This window comes from Microtus oregoni, unplaced genomic scaffold (assembly GCF_018167655.1).
Source record: "Microtus oregoni isolate MIOR12 unplaced genomic scaffold, Mior012 000008F_ref0000371, whole genome shotgun sequence".
In the NCBI taxonomy this organism is placed as follows: Eukaryota; Metazoa; Chordata; class Mammalia; order Rodentia; family Cricetidae; genus Microtus; species Microtus oregoni.
This window is the reverse complement of record NW_024543067.1, coordinates 17,495,405-17,514,264: the sequence shown is the minus strand read 5'-3', so window position 1 is coordinate 17,514,264 and position 18,860 is coordinate 17,495,405.

Sequence of the window (18,860 nt, the reverse complement as noted above, 5' to 3'; positions counted from 1 at the left end):
AAGGTTTTCATTTAAAACAAACAAAAACCTCTGTGTTATTGATTCTTTGTATTGTTTGCATTTTCTTTTGTTTGCTTCTGCTTGGATCTTTGTCACTTTTCTTCTACTGGATTTTGGGTTGCTCTGCTTTTGCCTTACTAGTTGGTTTACATAAATTTATGTAGGTTTTTATTGCTACAAACTTCGGTGTTTACTGCTTTCGCTGTATCCTTTAAGCTTTCGTATGTTTCATTGCTATTTTCATTTGTTTGAAGAAAATTCTGTAATTTCATTTTTTTACTTCTTTTTTGTTTGTTTGTTTGTTTGTATTTTTTATTTTCTGAGACAGGGATTCCTGTGTAGCCCTGGCTGTCCTGATCTCACTCTGTAGACCAGGCTGGCCTCAAATTCACAGATTCTTCTGCCTTTGCCGCCTCCCAAGTGCTGGGATTCAAGGCCTGTGCCACCAAGCCCTGCTCCTTTTCACCTCTGTGATGACGCTGTGGTCCTTTTCACCTCTGTGATGACGCTGTGGTCCTTTTCACCTCTGTGATGACGCTGTGGTCCTCTTCACCTCTGTGATGACGCTGTGGTCCTCTTCACCTCTGTGATGACGCTGTGGTCCTCTTCACCTCTGTGATGACGCTGTGGTCCTCTTCACCTCTGTGATGACGCTGTGGTCCTCTTCACCTCTGTGATGACGCTGTGGTCCTCTTCACCTCTGTGATGACGCTGTGGTCCTCTTCACCTCTGTGATGACGCTGTGGTCCTCTTCACCTCTGTGATGACGCTGTGGTCCTCTTCACCTCTGTGATGACGCTGTGGTCCTCTTCACCTCTGTGATGACGCTGTGGTCCTCTTCACCTCTGTGATGACGCTGTGGTCCTCTTCACCTCTGTGATGACGCTGTGGTCCTCTTCACCTCTGTGATGACGCTGTGGTCCTCTTCACCTCTGTGATGACGCTGTGGTCCTCTTCACCTCTGTGATGACGCTGTGGTCCTCTTCACCTCTGTGATGACGCTGTGGTCCTCTTCACCTCTGTGATGACGCTGTGGTCCTCTTCACCTCTGTGATGACGCTGTGGTCCTCTTCACCTCTGTGATGACGCTGTGGTCCTCTTCACCTCTGTGATGACGCTGTGGTCCTCTTCACCTCTGTGATGACGCTGTGGTCCTCTTCACCTCTGTGATGACGCTGGGGTCCTCTTCACCTCTGTGATGACGCTGGGGTCCTCTTCACCTCTGTGATGACGCTGTGGTCCTCTTCACCTCTGTGATGACGCTGTGGTCCTTTTCACCTCTGTGATGACGCTGTGGTCCTCTTCACCTCTGTGATGACGCTGTGGTCCTCTTCACCTCTGTGATGACGCTGTGGTCCTCTTCACCTCTGTGATGACGCTGTGGTCCTCTTCACCTCTGTGATGACGCTGTGGTCCTCTTCACCTCTGTGATGACGCTGTGGTCCTCTTCACCTCTGTGATGACGCTGTGGTCCTCTTCACCTCTGTGATGACGCTGTGGTCCTCTTCACCTCTGTGATGACGCTGTGGTCCTCTTCACCTCTGTGATGACGCTGTGGTCCTCTTCACCTCTGTGATGACGCTGTGGTCCTCTTCACCTCTGTGATGACGCTGTGGTCCTTTTCACCTCTGTGATGACGCTGTGGTCCTTTTCACCTCTGTGATGACGCTGTGGTCCTTTTCACCTCTGTGATGACGCTGTGGTCCTCTTGCACCTCTGTGATGACGCTGTGGTCCTTTTCACCTCTGTGATGACGCTGTGGTCCTTTTCACCTCTGTGATGACGCTGTGGTCCTTTTCACCTCTGTGATGACGCTGTGGTCCTTTTCACCTCTGTGATGGCGCTGTGGTCCTTTTCACCTCTGTGATGACGCTGTGGTCCTCTTGCACCGCGTTCTTCCTTGCCAGGCTCATGCTGCACCAGTGAGTTTGTTCTGGTTCTGAAATTCCAACTGTCATCTACTTCTGTTTTTAGCTCAGGTAGTCAAAAAAGAGACAATGTGAGTTCAGGTTTTTTCTAATTTTTTTAAGGTATACTTTGGCATGTGCTAATGTAAAGATTAGACATTCTTGCCAGGCAGTGGTGGCGCATGCCTTTATTCCCAGCATATGAGAGGCAGATGCAGGAGGGTCTCTGTGAGATTGAGGCCAGCCTGGTGAACAGAGAGAGTTCCAGGACAGCCAGGGCTGTTACACAGAGAAACCCTGTGTCGAGAAAAAAAAAAAGAAAGTAAAAGGAATATGCATTCTATGGATTTTGCATGAAATGGTGTAGAAGCGTCTATTGTCTAATTTGCCTACAGTATAATTGACTCCTGGTGTTGCTTGCTGATTTGTTATCTAGATGATCTGTCATTTGTGTGTTGATGTCTCCTGCTTTTATACTAGAGTCCACCATCCGCCTTTTTTTTTAAGATTTATTTATTACATTCTGCCTCCATGTATGCCCACATGCCAGAAGAAGGTGCCAGATCTCATTACAGATGTTTGTGAGCCACCATGTGGTTGCTGGGAATTGAACTCAGGACCTCTAGAAGAGCAACCAGTGCTCTTAACCACTGAGCCATCTTTCCAGCTCTCCACCATCCGCCTTTTAAATAGACTACTTCCTTTATAAAATTGAGCATTACGGTATTAGATGTAAAAGTATTTACAATTTCAGCATCTTATTTTACTGATCCTTTATTGAAGACTTCTTTATTTCTTCATGTGGTTTTTCTTTCTCCCCGTAAGGTTACTGCTTCTCATCCAAACCTAGCTTCTCTTGCTCGTGTTCCTTTTCTATTTTCTCGGGCATATCACTTTTCCTAATTCTGCTTTCCATGCGTGTGTCTCTGCAGTAGAGAAGAGAGTTTCCCGTAAACATATATTCTCCCTCTTCATGTTGCACCCACTTACCGCATCCATATCTTGTAACTGGGGGTCTAATGGGTTGACAGTCAAGGTTATTTGGGGTGTGTAAAGACTTCCGTTGTGTTGTTAAATTTGTTTTAAGTATTCCTTATTATTTTCCTCCCTTCCTCCCCTTCCTAGCTCTCATGATGTCCACAGCTTTGCTCTACATGAGCTCTCTGATGTGGTGGCTCAGCCCAGACTCCAAAGCAGGGCAAACAAACAGCCATGGGCTGAAAGCTCTGAAGGACTGGGCCAAAATAACCCAGTTCCACTTACGAGCCGCTCAGCCCAAGTGTTTTGCTACAGTGATGGGATGCTGACCGATATAGCTAAGCTCTACCGAGTGTCTAATGAGAGAAGACTTCAAATGTGGCTTGCAAGTTTTATCTTCGAGTTCTGAAATTTTTCTCTTTGGCTTGTCTGTGTGTGTGTGTGTGTGTGTGTGTGTGTGTGTGTGTCTGTGTGTGTCTCTCTGTGTGTCTGTGTGTGTCTCTCTATATGTGTATCTGTGTGTGTGTGTCTGTGTGTGTCTGTCTGTGTGTATCTGTGTGCATGTGTCTGTGTGTCTGTGTGTGTTCACATCCTACCGCCATGGATATAGAGGTTAGAGGTCAGCCTCAGGTCTCAGCCCTGCCTTACACTTTACTTCACACAGGGTCTCCTGTTTCTCACTGCTGTGCATGCTGGCTGATCCTCGTGCTCGTGGGGATTCTTCTGGCTTCGTTTTCCTTCTCCAACAAGGGTATGCTAGGCTCAGAGTCACATGGGATTCTGAGGCTCCAAACCACACCTTTTCCCTTCTGAGCTATCTCTTTGACCCGGTTTTGTACTTATAAAAGCTGGGCTAATATATATTGTGGCACAGACCTCTCTGGCCTTGTCTACTTAACATCCTAAAAGCCTCCTACATCTGGGTGGTCTTATCTTACCAGGATTAGGGAGATTGTTTGTTATTATTGTATCTATTCTTTTCTTTCCCTTTGGAGACACCAAAGATACAATGTTTATTCCAGTTAAAGATATCCAAAAAAATCTCAGGTGCTTTCTTCAATATTTTCTCCCCTGACCCCGAACAGTGTGTGTGTGTGTGTGTGTGTGTGTGTGTGTGTGTCACTGATACATTCCAAAAGACACACCATCAAGTGCAGCCTTCTTCTGTCTGCTCACCACATCTGTCACTGAGACTTCCAGCTGCGGCTTTTGGTCTTACCAAGCTGATTTCCGAGGCTTCTATTTGTTTCTTTTTCAGGATCACCATTGCTTTGCTGAATTTCTCATTCATCTCATGCATTGTTTCCCTAGCCCTGTTCAATCGTCTTCTTCCCTTTGAATCTCTGAGCTCTCTCATAATTATTCCTTTGACTCTTATCAAGCACTTCATCAATACCATCTTATTTAGGATCTGTTGCAAGAGTGTTATTATGCTCGCTTGGAGCATGAGATAGCCTCATTTTTTCATATTTCTAATGTTGCTACATTGTGACTTATGCACATGGTGGATCAATTATCCATGCTGCTTTTGTAAGCCAGTTTACACACATGCGCACGCACACACACACACACACACACACACACACATGCGCACATGCAGGCTTTCTCCTGAAGATGTCTTGTGAGTTAGCTTAGTGTGCAAACCCATCTTTGTGTCCTGCTGAGCTCTATAATGTTATACACTATATATATATATAAGGCCAACAGCTTCTTTATGATTAATAGGTGAGGTGCAGTGTGTTCCACTGTGATACCTTATTAGTTACTTTTGTTGCAGTCACCAAGATGCCTCACATACATATCTTAGGCTCACAACATCCAAGGATTCGGCCCATGCGCTTGAGCTGAACATCACGGCAATGGGCACACAGGACAAAGAGAATTCTTCACACCATGTCAGACAACAAGCAGAAGAATGTCACATAGAAAGATACCAAGACAAAATACAGTCCCTGGTGGCTTACACCCCCCAGCTGGGTTCCACCTTCTGTCTTTCGCCATCTTCCAGTCGTGACATCATGCTGTGCTTCATCAAAGGATTGCTTCCATCAGAGAAGTTGTAGACTAATTGTCTCTGGAGATTAGTCACAGATGTACCCAAAGGTATGCTTCACTGATCTATCCAAGCAGGTTGAAAAGCGCAGAGGTCAAAGGAACCCACTGTCTCTGGTGGTCACATAGAGCCAGGAACACTCTAGCAGGCCACAGGGGATAAGTGCACAGCAGTGGGTGTGAAGCACCCACTCTGTGCACGAGACAGTTGTGGGAATGTTGACAGCAGGCAAGTGATGAGATTTCCTCGGTCCTGCAGGAGTGAGCTCTGCTGCTGGCAGTCGCCTCTAGCCCTGGCAGACTCCTGTCCTCAATCCAGCACTGGTTAGTGCCCAGCATGGTGGAGGCTACTTCAAGAACCTGATTTGATCCTAGTCCTGGCAATAGTGGCAGCCCACATACAGCCGTCCAAGGGGAGAGGTGGCGACAAACAAGCTTGGTGTCCCTCTGCTTGCACCCTCTACTCTCAGGAGTAGTTCCCACCTCCACACAACTTTCACAAATCTCATTAGTTGCAAAAATTGAAAAAATCTTGGCCTAAATTTACAGACTGGCAAATAAAATTATATGCCAACCTATCACTTCTATATGCTAGTCAAATTACTAAACATTGTCACTATTTAAAAGAAACATAGATTTTTCTATTTCTATTTCAATAATTTCATTAAAGGTTAATAAAATGTGACTTGATATAGCTTGAACATTCCCAAAACAGAGTTTAAGATTAATCCTGTTTTATCCGGGCAGTGGTGGCACACATCTTTAATCCCAGCACTCAGGCAGCAGAGACAGGCAGATCTCTGTGAGTTTGAGGCCAGCCTCGTCTACAAGAGCTAGTTCCAGGACAGGCAGGCCTGTTACACAGAGAAACCCTGTCTTGAAAAACAAAAACAAAACAAAACAAAAACAAGATCAATTCTGTTTTAAGGGATTAATAGGCTAGAAACCAGGAGATGATGGTGCACGCCTTTAATCACAGCCATCGAGAAGCAGAGGCAGGTGGACCTCTGAGTTTGAGGTTAGCCTGGTCTACAGACAGCTAGAATAACACATAGAAACCGTGTCACACACACACACACACACACACACACACACACAAAAGAGGTTGGAAACATAAACCAGGTTCTTTGGAATGTGCTTAGGACTAGATGAGGTCATCAGAACTGAGGAACTGAGCGTCATAACTAACTACTGGTGGTTTCATAAAGAGAGGCAGATATGCAGTACACACACGCAGACACGCACACACCATAGTCTCTCGCCAAGTGGTGTGCAGCTATCTGAAGACTCTGCCAGCAAGATGGCTATCATCAGACATCAGTCTTAGACTGTGAGCTTCTGACCATGAGGTAAAGTGGGCTCCTAGGTCTCTTTAGTGTACCCAGTCTGTGGTATTGTGCTATTAGGAACTGAAGACGGACAAAGAAAGGACCTGAAAAAAATGCAAGAGAATGAGGATTGCGAGGCTTTTAAATATTAAAGGCAAAATCAAGTCAAATGGATTTTCTTGAAAAGTAGTTCACGAGATGTATAATTTAAGGTCCTAAAATAGTTTGAAATAAATAATTTCCAAGAAGCTCTGATGTCTGCACAGAAAACTATCAACTGAGCAACCTCTCTTGCAACTGGTTTTGTAATCTACTTTATTTCTCTGAGAATTCATACATATGTTTTCTTAATTTTAATTTCTCTTGAGATATAATTTCTCTGTTTTTAACATTCAAATTTCTTTCTAGGAGGAAAAACCATCCTTAGAGGCAGAGGAGGGTCTCCTCTACACATAGTTTCCTGGTCAGACAATGCACAATAGGTACCAAATATTTTCCACCGGGGCGTGGGCACACTTCCTTGGCAGACAGTCTCCCTTCTTGGAGTCCTCTTCGCAGTCTTAGGGTGTTTGTTTTCCTCCCTCCAGCAAACACAGGCAACCACCTCCTTCCTACCAGACACTCACACCTCAGGAACAATCCAGGCAGTCCTTGGAGCTACTCCACCAATCCAGCCTGGGTGTGGCCTGGCTTCAAGTCCACCCTTTCCAAGTGCTGCCTGGTTAGAGCTGCGCACACTCCCGTCTTCACCCACTTTCCTTCAGAGATCTGAGACTAGGAGGACGAGGCAAGGACTTTGGAGCCGGACGCCACTGAATTCGAGTTGCAGACAAATCATAGCTATGTGACTTTAGGCAGTGTGGTTAACCTCTCTGAAACCTAATCTTCCTGGACATTAAAGCCAAATAATAATTTCTTGTGAATTTGTTTCAGCATAACAAATAAAGGCTAGAATATAGTAACTACTAATGAATGAAAAGTGATAATTCTGTAATATTGATGTTTTTCTGTAACTTGGAAAAGATCAATCAGTCAATAAGTGTAGACATCTATGTAGAGGGTTAGTAACAGCTTTACACTAATACCACCTAGACACATTTTTGGTCCATGGCTAATATGGTTCATCTAGTAAGTGCCACACGGCAGTGACATCATGGCTTGGGACTGTAATCCCAGCACTCAGAAGTCTGAGGCACAAAGATAGTGAGTTCAAGGCCTGCCTAAGGTATGTAGTGAGATGTTTACAGAGAGAGAAATACCAAAGAGAGCTTTAGCTACTATTTGGGTTTGTATGTATACATGGATACCTGGGGTGTGGGGACATGTGTCTATGCATGTATGGAGGCCAGTGGAGACATCAGGTGGCCTTCTCCGTCACACTCCAGTTTACTGTCTGAGACAGGGTCTCTCCCTGCATGTGGAGACAACAATCGGCTGGACTGGCTGACCAGCTTCCGGGACTGTCCAGCCTCCATCTCTCTGCTGCGCTTACAGCTGCCCGACACTGTGCCCAGCTCTTAACCCACGGGCTAGAGAGCAACGCTTCATGCTTGTGAAGCAAGCACGTCCCCCATACCTATTGCTCACCAGTCTTCCCACGGGTTTACTCTCTTCAGCACAGGCTACTGGATTTTATCTCAAGATCAGACCTGATTCGCCTCTATACATGCTGTAAAAATGCACTTCATCCCTGTAACACTCTAGAAAGGCGTTGATTGTGAGTGAGTGACAAAACTGAGCTGATCAAAGATGTGCGGAGCTTAGCAGAAATGCATGCACAAAAAACTCCAAACGTGATTCAGAAAGCAATAAATGTTGTTGCTGATTCAATCAAGTTCCATTCTAGTTATCAGAAAATCTATACAAAATATCTTTTACAGGGGCTGGAGAGATGGCTCTGCAGTTAAGAGTTGAGTTCCTGCATCGACACGATGGCTCAAAACCATCTGTTACTCCAGTCCCAGGGGATCTGATGCCCTCTTCTGACCTCCACAGGCTCCATGCATGCATGTGGTGCAGATACATACATGCAGGTAAAATATCCTTGCATATAAAATATAGATAAATAAACTTTAAAAATATATATATCCTACCTACAAGATACTGGAAATACAGAGATGATCCAGACATGATCACTACTGTCCAGGCATCTCACACCAAAGTATAATTCCTACCCAAATTAATTAAGATGAGTAACATGATGTGTAGCATGAATTATAATTGGTCTTAATAATAAAAACCCCACCACAGATATAGTGGTAAATGCTGAAAGATCAGAGAAACAGAGCAGCCAGTCACTAGTTCTTACCTCTACTGAATCCCGAGACTGAATGGGTAATCCTGTCTCTAGGAATTCTCAGACCGAATGCTGTCTCTATGAAACCTCAGACTGAATTCTGAGCTCCTATCTCCTCCCACCTTATATTCCTCTCTCCACCCAGCCATATCTGTTGTCTGAATTTTCTGTCCTGCCGGGTTTCCTCAGTTGTTAAGTCCCAAAGAAATCAGAGGTCTACATTACTTATAATCTGATTGGTCCATTAGCTCAGGCTTCTTATTAACTCATAACTTACATTAGCCCATTATTCTTGTCTCTGTTAGCCACATGGCTCGGTACCTTATTCAGCGAGGCAGTCACATCTTGCTTCTTCTGTGGCTGGATCAGGACCACAGACTAGGACTTCCTTCTTCCCAGAATTCTCCTGTTCTCATTGCCCCACCTCTACTTCCTACCTGTCTGCCCTGCCTATACTTCCTGCCTTGCTACTGGCCAATCAGTATTTATTTAAAATATAATTGACAGGATACAGACCATTGTCCCACAGCACATATCACTCCCCATCTCCACATCCCCAGTGCTGGGATTAAAGGTGTGAGCCACAACCGGTTGGCTGTTTGTCTTTTAGACTAATTCAATCTTGGGTAGTCCAGTGTGGCCTGGAACTCACAAAGATACGTCTGCCCTGTCTCCCTAGTGCTGGGATTAGAGGTGTTAATTGGATACTGTTAACTTGGTAAGGAGATCAATAGTAGTAAAATGTGTGTGTGTGTGTGTGTGTGTGTGTATGTGTGTGTGTGTGTGTGTGTGTGTGTGTGTGTGTGTAAGAGAGAGAGAAAGAAAGAGAGAGATGAGGGGACACACCATGGCACATGTGTAGAGGTCAGAAGTTAATGTCAGATGTTTTCCTCAGTCACTCTGTGTGTGTATGTGTGTGTGCGTGTGTGTGTGTGTGTGTGTGTGTGAGAGAGAGAGAGAGAGAGAGAGAGAGAGAGATGAGGGGACTCACTATGGCACAGGTGTAGCAAAGAACAATGTAGCAAAGTTGGCTCTCTCCTTCCACCTTCCATGGGCACTGGGAAATAAACTCGATTTGTTGGGTATGTGTAGTGATGAGGCGAGCAGGCCTGCTTTTCATATAGCTTAGCCCTGGAAATAATAACACAGAAACTGTATTCTTTTAAACACTGCCTGGCCAGTTAGTTCTAGCCTCTTATTGGCTAATTCTCACACCTTGATTAACCCATTTCTAATAATCTGTGAAGCACCACGAGGTGGTGGCTTACCAGGAAAGATTTAGCATGTCTGACCTGGCAGCTGGCTCCATGGCATCTGCCTCACTTCCCTTCTTCCCAGAATTCTGTTCTGTCTACTCCACCCTAATTTTCTGCCCTATTAAAAGGCAAGGCAGTCTCTTCATTAACCAATGAAAGTAACACATAGACAGTGTTGAGACAGGAGCGGCGACTGCGTCCCACCACCCAGCTAGCTTTACCCGAAATAATTACAAGGAAACTGTATTCTTTTAAACACTGCTTGGCCCATTAGTTCCAGCCTCTTATTGGCTAGCTCTTACATATTGATCTAACCCATTTCTAATAATCTGTGTAGCCCACGAGGTGGCTTACCAGGGGAGATCTTAACCTGTGTCTGTCTGGAGTGGGAGAATCATGGCGACTCTGACTTGGCTTCTTTCTCTCAGCATTCTGTTCTGTTTACTCCACCTATCTAAAGTCTACCCTATCCGAGGGCCAAGCAGTTTTCTTTATTACTTAACCAATGAAAGCAACAGATAAGCTACAACACCCCCCTCCATCAAGACAGAAGGCCACCTACATAAGGTTTGCATGGCAACTACTTCACCACTGAGCCATTTGCTGACTCTGCACCTTCGTTTTTGAGACAGCGTCTCTCACTGGACCTGAAGCTGACCAGTTTGGCTGGACTAGCTGGCCAGAGAGCTGAGTGAGCCTCCTGTATCTGTCTCCCTGTACAGATTACAGACACACACCTCTACATGTGCCATCTGCTCATGTGTTCTGGGATGCACACCCACCCTCCACTGACCAGGCCATCTCCTTAGCCTTTGACGATTCTACACAAGGAGGGCAGACCTTTTGGAAGGCGGTACATTCCGTTTGCCATGGAAACAGGTGTGTCTGCTGCACAATGTTCCCCTTGGGTAACTGAGACATTAGGGAAAAAGAGCAAACTGTTTTCAGGGAAAACCAATTCTTGGCTGTACTCACTTTCCAAAGACTAAAGGATAGCTTCTGGTTTAAAGGGAAATAGAAATATTCAAAGGCATAAAAATCAAAGGAGTGGTTTAATTTTATGTTTCTTTGAAGAAACGACTAAAGTTTAGCCAGAAGATATTGTCATTTTTACACTCTCTCTAAAATTCCCTTTTCCAGAAGACAGCTTCTCAATGCCTCGTGGAGGATGGCATGATTTAAGGAAAATCCTTAAGACAGGGAGATAGCTTTTTCACCAGTGACATCAAAATCAGGAAGAAAAAGAAAAATGATTTTTAAAAAAATAAAGAAAAGAAAAAAACTCATCAATAGAAACATCTAAACTGGGAAAGCGCTGTTTGAGCGTGTTACATAAATTAGTGAAATCTCTGCCTAGAAGATGTGATCACAAGTAAAAGCCAAACATCCCTGCTTCTGAGGGGTTCAGTACAGATTGGAGGCAGAGACCTGCAATTATGTTGCTAGGCACACTCTTCCGACAGAAAGCCAGCGACATCTACTGTCTGAAAGTGAAATAGCAGCGACACTGCTCCGCGCCCCGTGTGGAGGCTCCGGGGAAGGTGTGAGCTGTCAGAGGCGCAGCTGAGGCTGGGAACTGGGTCCTCGCCTGAGTTCTCTGCAGAAAGGTGGGGGAGGGGAAGACAGCACACCTGTAAAATAGCAGGCGGAGAAGGGAAGGCAGGATGCTGGGCGCGTCACCAGCGACAGCCATTGTTTCCCTGGGTACCAGGTCTTCTCAGAGGAAAATCTCTCCCACTTTATAGTCTCTGCAGGTTTTCTGCCAGCCTCCGCCAAATGTAAAAGCCTTCCTTTCGACCTATACCCAACTTTTGGAGAACATTGGTGGCACAGTATTTAAATTCCTTCGTGAGTCTAGGAATTTCCGGCATTGGGAAGATTAAGTGGATGCAGCTACACTGGCCATTAAGTTCCACCTGCGTATCTTTAAGAGAAGAGGAAGCTGAAGTTAGGAACATTGGGCTGATCTTGGGGTCACCCACCCGTTAAGTGCCCAAACGGTTACTAAGTTTCCTCAGCGATGAGTCTCAGTAAGGATGAATTTTCCCACACTGCTACAGAGTTTCCCTGTCCCTAGTCCACTTCTTTTTGGTTTTGATGTGTTTTAAAGTTTCAGAGGTCTGAATGCAAGTACATGTTTTCACCTGGAGAGATATTCTAGGGAAAACCAGATTCAGCTGTGAATGCTCAGCTGAAGGAAAAAACAAACCAACAACTCTTCAAGCTGCTGTGCTCAACGCAATTGTTTCTTAAGTAAATAAATAAGTTGATTTACTATGAACTTTATGCTTTCTGAACTTTTAGTACAATATAAAAATAAATCACCTGATGTTTTATCCTAATTCTTTGTATATTTTTCAACTTTCTTGTCTTACCTTTTTCCTTCATTTAGAAAGAACTTCTCAAAGGTTCAGTAAATAGTCTTCCATTTTCCTACAGAGGAAATAGCTTAAGGTGAGCAAGACAAATGCCTTTAAAGAAAGACTTTCTGATTACTAATTTTTGTTGATCAGTAATCCAAAGATTTCTTTTCTCCTACCCTTCATGTTCTTATTTTAAATATGTACTTCCCTGGGCGCCAGCTGACATACAAACCAACAGCAAGTTGCATGTCTAATTGTGTTCTTTATCTCAAAGATTCCCTTCTATGGTCATGATTTTATTTTTAAATAATTTACATACCACACACACACACACACACACACACACACACACACCCTGAAGAGAAAATTTCAAATGTCAAAATTAATGACCATCAAATTGTTATTTTAAATCCCTTTGTAAAAGAAAAAGGCTAGGATATTTTTCAAAACCCATTTTAAAGTGAGCAAATTTTACCTGAGCTGTGTGTTGGAAGACACTAGAGATTAAAGTAGCCTCCCTGCTATTTTCTGGGGTCTGCAGCTTAGCTTGCTACAAGGACCCCCCTTGTCCATCAAGTTTTTGCTCCATGTGTCGCCTCTGCTCTGACAAGGCCATGGACCCTCTGCACTGCTGTTCTTTGCTCTGGCTCAAGTCTCTACTTTCCCTCGTGCCTCTCTGTCAACCCACATCCCATGCCAGTTTTTTGTTGCCTGATTCATTTCTTAGAAAGGAAATCCCTTCTCTCCCATGATGAGAGTGCTCCCCAGTCCTGCGGTCGCAGCATCCTCTCTCCTGCAATGTTCTGCTCCCCATCCTCTGTCCTGCAATGTTCTGCTCCCCACCCTCTCTCCTGCAATGTTCTGCTCCCCATCCTCTCTCCTGCAATGTTCTGCTCCCCATCCTCTCTCCTGCATCCTTTCTCCTGCAATGTTCTGCTCCCCATCCTCTCTCCTGCAATGTTCCACTCCCCATCCTCTCTCCTGCAATGTTCCACTCCCCATCCTCTCTCCTGCAATGTTCCACTCCCCATCCTCTCTCCTGCAATGTTCTACTTCCCATCCTCTCTCCTGCACTCCCCATCCTCTCTCCTGCACTCCCCATCCTCTCTCCTGCAATGCTCCACTCCCCATCCTCTCTCCTGCAATGTTCTGCTCTCCATCCTCTCTCCTGCATTGTTCCACTCTCCATTTGCAATAATCCTGTCAAACACAGTCCTGCCTACAGAGACATCCAGATTTCTGCTTTATTTAACAAAACTAATAACTCTAGCTAAAGTTTTGGGAATCTGACTAAGTAAAATAACCAGAATTACTAAGAAGCGTCTCCCTGCTCTGAAAGCAAAGCCAGGCAGTTTTCTGAAGAGCATCTGCAGGGCTCTTGGGCACTTTGCTTTACGTGAAAGCAAAATCGAGACACTTTACAAGAGTCTGACTTTCTGGAAATTATTTGCGCTCGGGCAAATTGAAACTGATAGTTTTTTGTACTTCCGTAAATTCTACTACAAGGTTGAACATCTTCCCCATTTTGTCCTAAGTATCAAATTTCCCCAAATTTATCCAAATCTGAGCTTGTTTTTTTTTTTTTTTTTTTTTTTTTTTTTTTTTTTTTTTTTTTGGTTTTTCGAGACAGGGTTTCTCTGTGGCTTTGGAGCCTGTCCTGGAACTAGCTCTGTAGACCAGGCTGGTCTCGAACTCACAGAGATCCGCCTGCCTCTGCCTCCCGAGTGCTGAGTGCTGGGATTAAAGGCGTGCGCCACCAACGCCCGGCTTGAGCTTGTTTTTCTTGAGTGAAGAAGGTACTTTAGCCTTAGCCCAATAAGTGCCTTTGAAACCCATTCGTTTGCAACAGGATGCAAACTCTGAACATCTTCGTTCAAAATTCCTGTCCAAATGTTCAGCACTAAGCTATTAGAAAAAAAGAAATCAAATTTTCAGTGGCAAACACCACATAGTAAGGCCTAGTGCCACTGTAAATCTTCAGGACATGGCTGGGGCCAGAATGACCAATGCCATATGCCACACCATGTAAACAAACATGTAACAATGGACTCAGTTGTACAAACCACAGGTGACAGCGGCGAGGAGCTGAGCAGATGTCTTTGAGGCATAATCACTGTTCTGGCGCGTAAGGAGACCAAGGCCCACTGACGTGTAGGAACAGATTGGAATTCTTAGATACCGACTTCTTAACACAGAAGCTTGCTAACACCAGTGAAACAATTAGTTGGTTTTTTTTCATAAAATGCATCTAGGTAAATGTGATCTAATTTTGCTAGTGCCTTTCCACATATGTTGGGGGAAACCCATTCATCTCCCTTGACATTAGTTCTAGGCTCAGATCCAATGCATATACACCGTGGCTCATTGGTGCTGTGTTTACTGAAGGTTGCTATCTGTTTATTTATTCCTTAAATATGTATTGATCTCCTACTTTGTACTAAGAACTATGGATAGAGTTGCAAACTGAATTGACAAAAATCTCTATCCTAGTGTAACTTGCAATCTAGGCAACAAATAAACAAGAAAAATGAGTAAAATCTACACGATGTGTTATGTATTTTGTGCTAAGAAAAAATAATATTGCAGGAATAGGCAACCCACAATGACATAAAGCAGGAGGATTCAGACACTGAGAATGTAAACTCTGAGTGTAGAACCCACACGAGAGAGGGGATCAGCCACGCAGGTATCAGAGCAAATCACTCCTAGCAAAGGGCACAGCAATGAAAGGTCCAGAGAAAGAAACCTACTCCATGCAAGACTAAGTACGCAGGGCAGGGGCTCCAAATCTGAGGAAGTTCAGAGTTTGTAATCCAATGAAGTGGCTCAGGATAAACTCTACCTGATTGTGTATGGGGGTGTTTAATTAGAAGGGCGATAGAAACACGATTCTATCGTGACTCAGAAGAGAAAGCAGCATTGTAGGGTAGCATGGAAGGCTGAGCAAGTTGGACAGAACATTAGCAGAGATGGAGGAGAGGGTGCCAGCCCCCAAACCCTACTGGGGAGCTATTTGCAGCTGATGCTGCTGGGAAGGGAGAATCATTCTTCTTTGAGGGTGTGGCTACTAGATTTCCAGTGCTCCAGGCGATGGTCCCACATCCATGGCTGCAGTAACTGGATATATTGGGCTATCAGTAAAAGAAAGGAAGACGTAAAGTTATCATGGAGGGGCTGGAGAGGCTGTGGAGGATTGGAGGGAAATGAGATGAAGTGTATATGGCCATATTTCATTATATACATGTATGAAGTCTCCAATTAATAAAAAGTATATATAAAACATAACTACAGCTGGGCGGTGGTGGCGCACGCCTTTAATCCCAGCACTCGGGAGGCAGAGGCAGGCGGATCTCTGTGAGTTCAAGGCCAGCCTGGTCTATAAGAGCTAGTTCCAGGACAGAAACCAAAAGCTACGGAGAAACCCTGTCTTGAAAAATCAGGAAAAAAAAAAAACCCGTAACTACACATCAACTTTATTCCTTCTTCTAATTCTGCTAATTTAAAATACATTATATATATTCCAATAGATTTTTTAAAAAATATAGGACATGAAAGTAGAGGAAGACTATGTGGGGGAAGAGGTTTAAAGAGAGGAAGTAGGGAGAGGGAGAAAGAAGAGAAATTAATAGGGGAAGAAGAATAAAGCTAGTTTTCTCTCAGATGCAGAATATAAATGTATACATACACACAAGTACATCTACACAACATGAAAGCAGAATGGGGGTACTGAGAGAGAGGAGGGGGTCAGTGGGAGGAGGAGGGAGAGGAAGATGACAGGGCAGAGATGATCTGAGCAGAAAGCAAAGATAAAGTCACAAGGACATGACCTAATGGAAGCCATCATTTTTTGTGTTAACCAAACATTACTGAAATTTTAAAAAATGATTCTGGCAACTTCTCTTGGGCTCTTTTCCTTCTGTTGGTTTGCCCTGTCCAGTCTCGATGAGACGCTTTCTGTTTTATTTTATTATATCTTATTTTGCTAGGTTTGGTTGTTACCTCTTAGAGACCTGTTCTTTTCTAAGGAGAAACAGAAGAGGAGTGGATCCATAGGGCAGGGGTGATGGGAAGGAGCTGGGAAGAGGAAACTGTAAACAGAATATATTTAAAAAGAAAAAAAGTGACAATGTAATTTTTAAAAACAAAGTAGAAAGAGAAGAATGTACACAGCCTGTCATCTTAAAATAATATACAACCAAAGCGTAAGGTGTTCGTAATGTTGATATTGAGATTAAGATTGAGTTGATATGCAAATCTATGGCTTTAAATGTTTCTATTAGCAGGAAAGAAATGAATGCCACTCTAAATGAATAAGGAAGACGTGTACTGCGTCTCATTTAGGGCCATTATTTACTATAATTAAACAGGTTTTTGTGGGGTTGTTTTGGTTTTCATAAGTCATTCTGTGTGAACCGTTCCCGCTCAAAACCAATCATTTGCTGCCCCCTGCCTGTGGAAGGAGTCTTTACTCTTTTCAATGAGTTTGCTTTTAAAGGAAAAGATTACTACACCAGATATTTAAAAACCGAAGGAGAATTTGGGGGAGTTAACACATCCTATAAACAACAAAGTACTAATTAAGAACCTATACTTTTAGGTTAAACTACCTGGGTTCAAATCCAAACCCAAGTACAGGTGTGGGCCCGTTTTCTCGTCAACGTAGATAACGTTTGTTTTCATTTCCTGTCTATTTAAGATGCTAAGAAGAATCTTCCTCCTGTTAAGGAGCTGGCCTCAGACTGACATGTGTTTGTCTGTAGAGTAACTGGCTCAGACCTGGGTGTCATTAATGAGAAGGCTGGACATTGTCCCTCCTGACACCAGCACTCCTGGCTTCTTTCACTCCGCCCTACTTTTCTGTTTGCCTTTGTAAAAACTTACAGTTTCTAGGACGGTAGAAACGGAAGGGATGCCTACATTCGTCTATGGTTCTCTGCCTGTATCTCTTCACTAAATAGATTACAGAGATTTTGGGTTTGTTTTTTAATGTTTGCCAATGTATGCAGGGGATCATGTCAGATCTGGCATATAGGAGATAGTAAACATGTGCTATTGGATTAATTTACTGCCATAATTTCCTCAACACTTACAGAACTCAACTTTAAACTCCTAAGGGCCAGAACCTTCATTTAGTGGAGATTCGCCCTGAGGTTGCTGCTCTTCAAAACATATGGGGCTCCACATAACTTAGGTGCAATTGTGACCAAGGGGCAAGTGCAGCACAAAGAGAATCACTTGAAAATAAACACTGATAGATGCCAGAATCAAACGTTGAGCACTGATCCCTCCAGGCAGTCACAGACAAGGGTGGAGGAGTAGGAGGTGCTTGCTGAGCTGCAAGGGTTGGGTGCACTCAAGGCCAGAGCAGCAGGAAGCAGAGCCTTGGAAGAGCAGCGTGTCTGGCATTACAGGGGGGGCGTGGAGAGCTCCTGGTGGGAAAGATTTACTGCTGTAATTACCAAAGGAAGCACCCTACCATATGTGAGGAGTGAGGACCCTGTCTGTGAGTGTGGATGTTGCTGTGTGCCCTTTGATGTGGTGTGGTTTTAGGCAGGCATAGCTGAGCACTAAAAAGAGGTTCTAGAAGGAGACTTGTGGAGACCAAGAGATTATCAGATCATCCGGGATCCCAGAGAGTAAGGTGTTAGTCAGTATGATACAGGGTGAGAGGACAGATGTCAAGGAGTGAAATATGACTGTATTTTTTTTAAGAGTCAAAGTTTTATCAAAAGGGAATTTGTTGTGGTTGTCACTGTTGGTAAATGAAGAAGAAAACTTTGCCAGGTCACTGTATCAGAACAAACAGCACCAGATCTAGAGTGTGGCTGGCTGGAGCTGGGCTTCAAAAGGAAGAAGGGTCCTCACCCTTGGGCAGAAGACACCTTAGCTTCGTCACCTCACAAGAACAACCACACTAAGAGGGATGTCCTATTAATCCAGAGTTGCCACATGTGCCATGTTCAGTATTATTACAGATGCTGCACACACACACACACACACACACACACATACACACACACACACACGTACACACACACACATACACACACACATACACACACACATACACACACACACACATACACACACACATACACACACACACACACACACACACACACACACACGTTACCTGATGATCTAAGTCTAAACTGTTCCATAGACAGGAGCCTGAGCTTGGTAAATGTAACCAGCATGATCCTAGAGTCCAGAGAGTGACTCAGCAAACTCCAAATAGATTCTTCCTGCTTGCGTGTGCACCCCCAAAAGCCTGGGAATGCATTCAAAGCCAGCTCTGATAGCTCAGTAACAAACAGGGGTAGAGTTTTCTCCATCCCAGTGTAAGCACTGGCTTTAGCACCCTCAACAGGACCTGTCCTATAAACCATGGACTTCTGCTCAGCCTCCCTCCTCCATGCAGCACAATTGTCAGTTCGTAACTAGAAAAGGAACTATCTATTTACTATACAGAATAATGAATCCATTGATTGAATTTTCCAATTTTACAATTCATTTTTTGGTGTGATACAGAACCAGCCGTAGAAAAAAGAAATCATCATGTTTTAAAATCATATAGAAGTGTCGTGCCTTGTTTTCTATTGTGGTGATAAACAGCACAAACCAAAGAAACTTCTGTAGAAGAAAGGACTTATATCTGTTCACAGTTTATAGTTCATCAG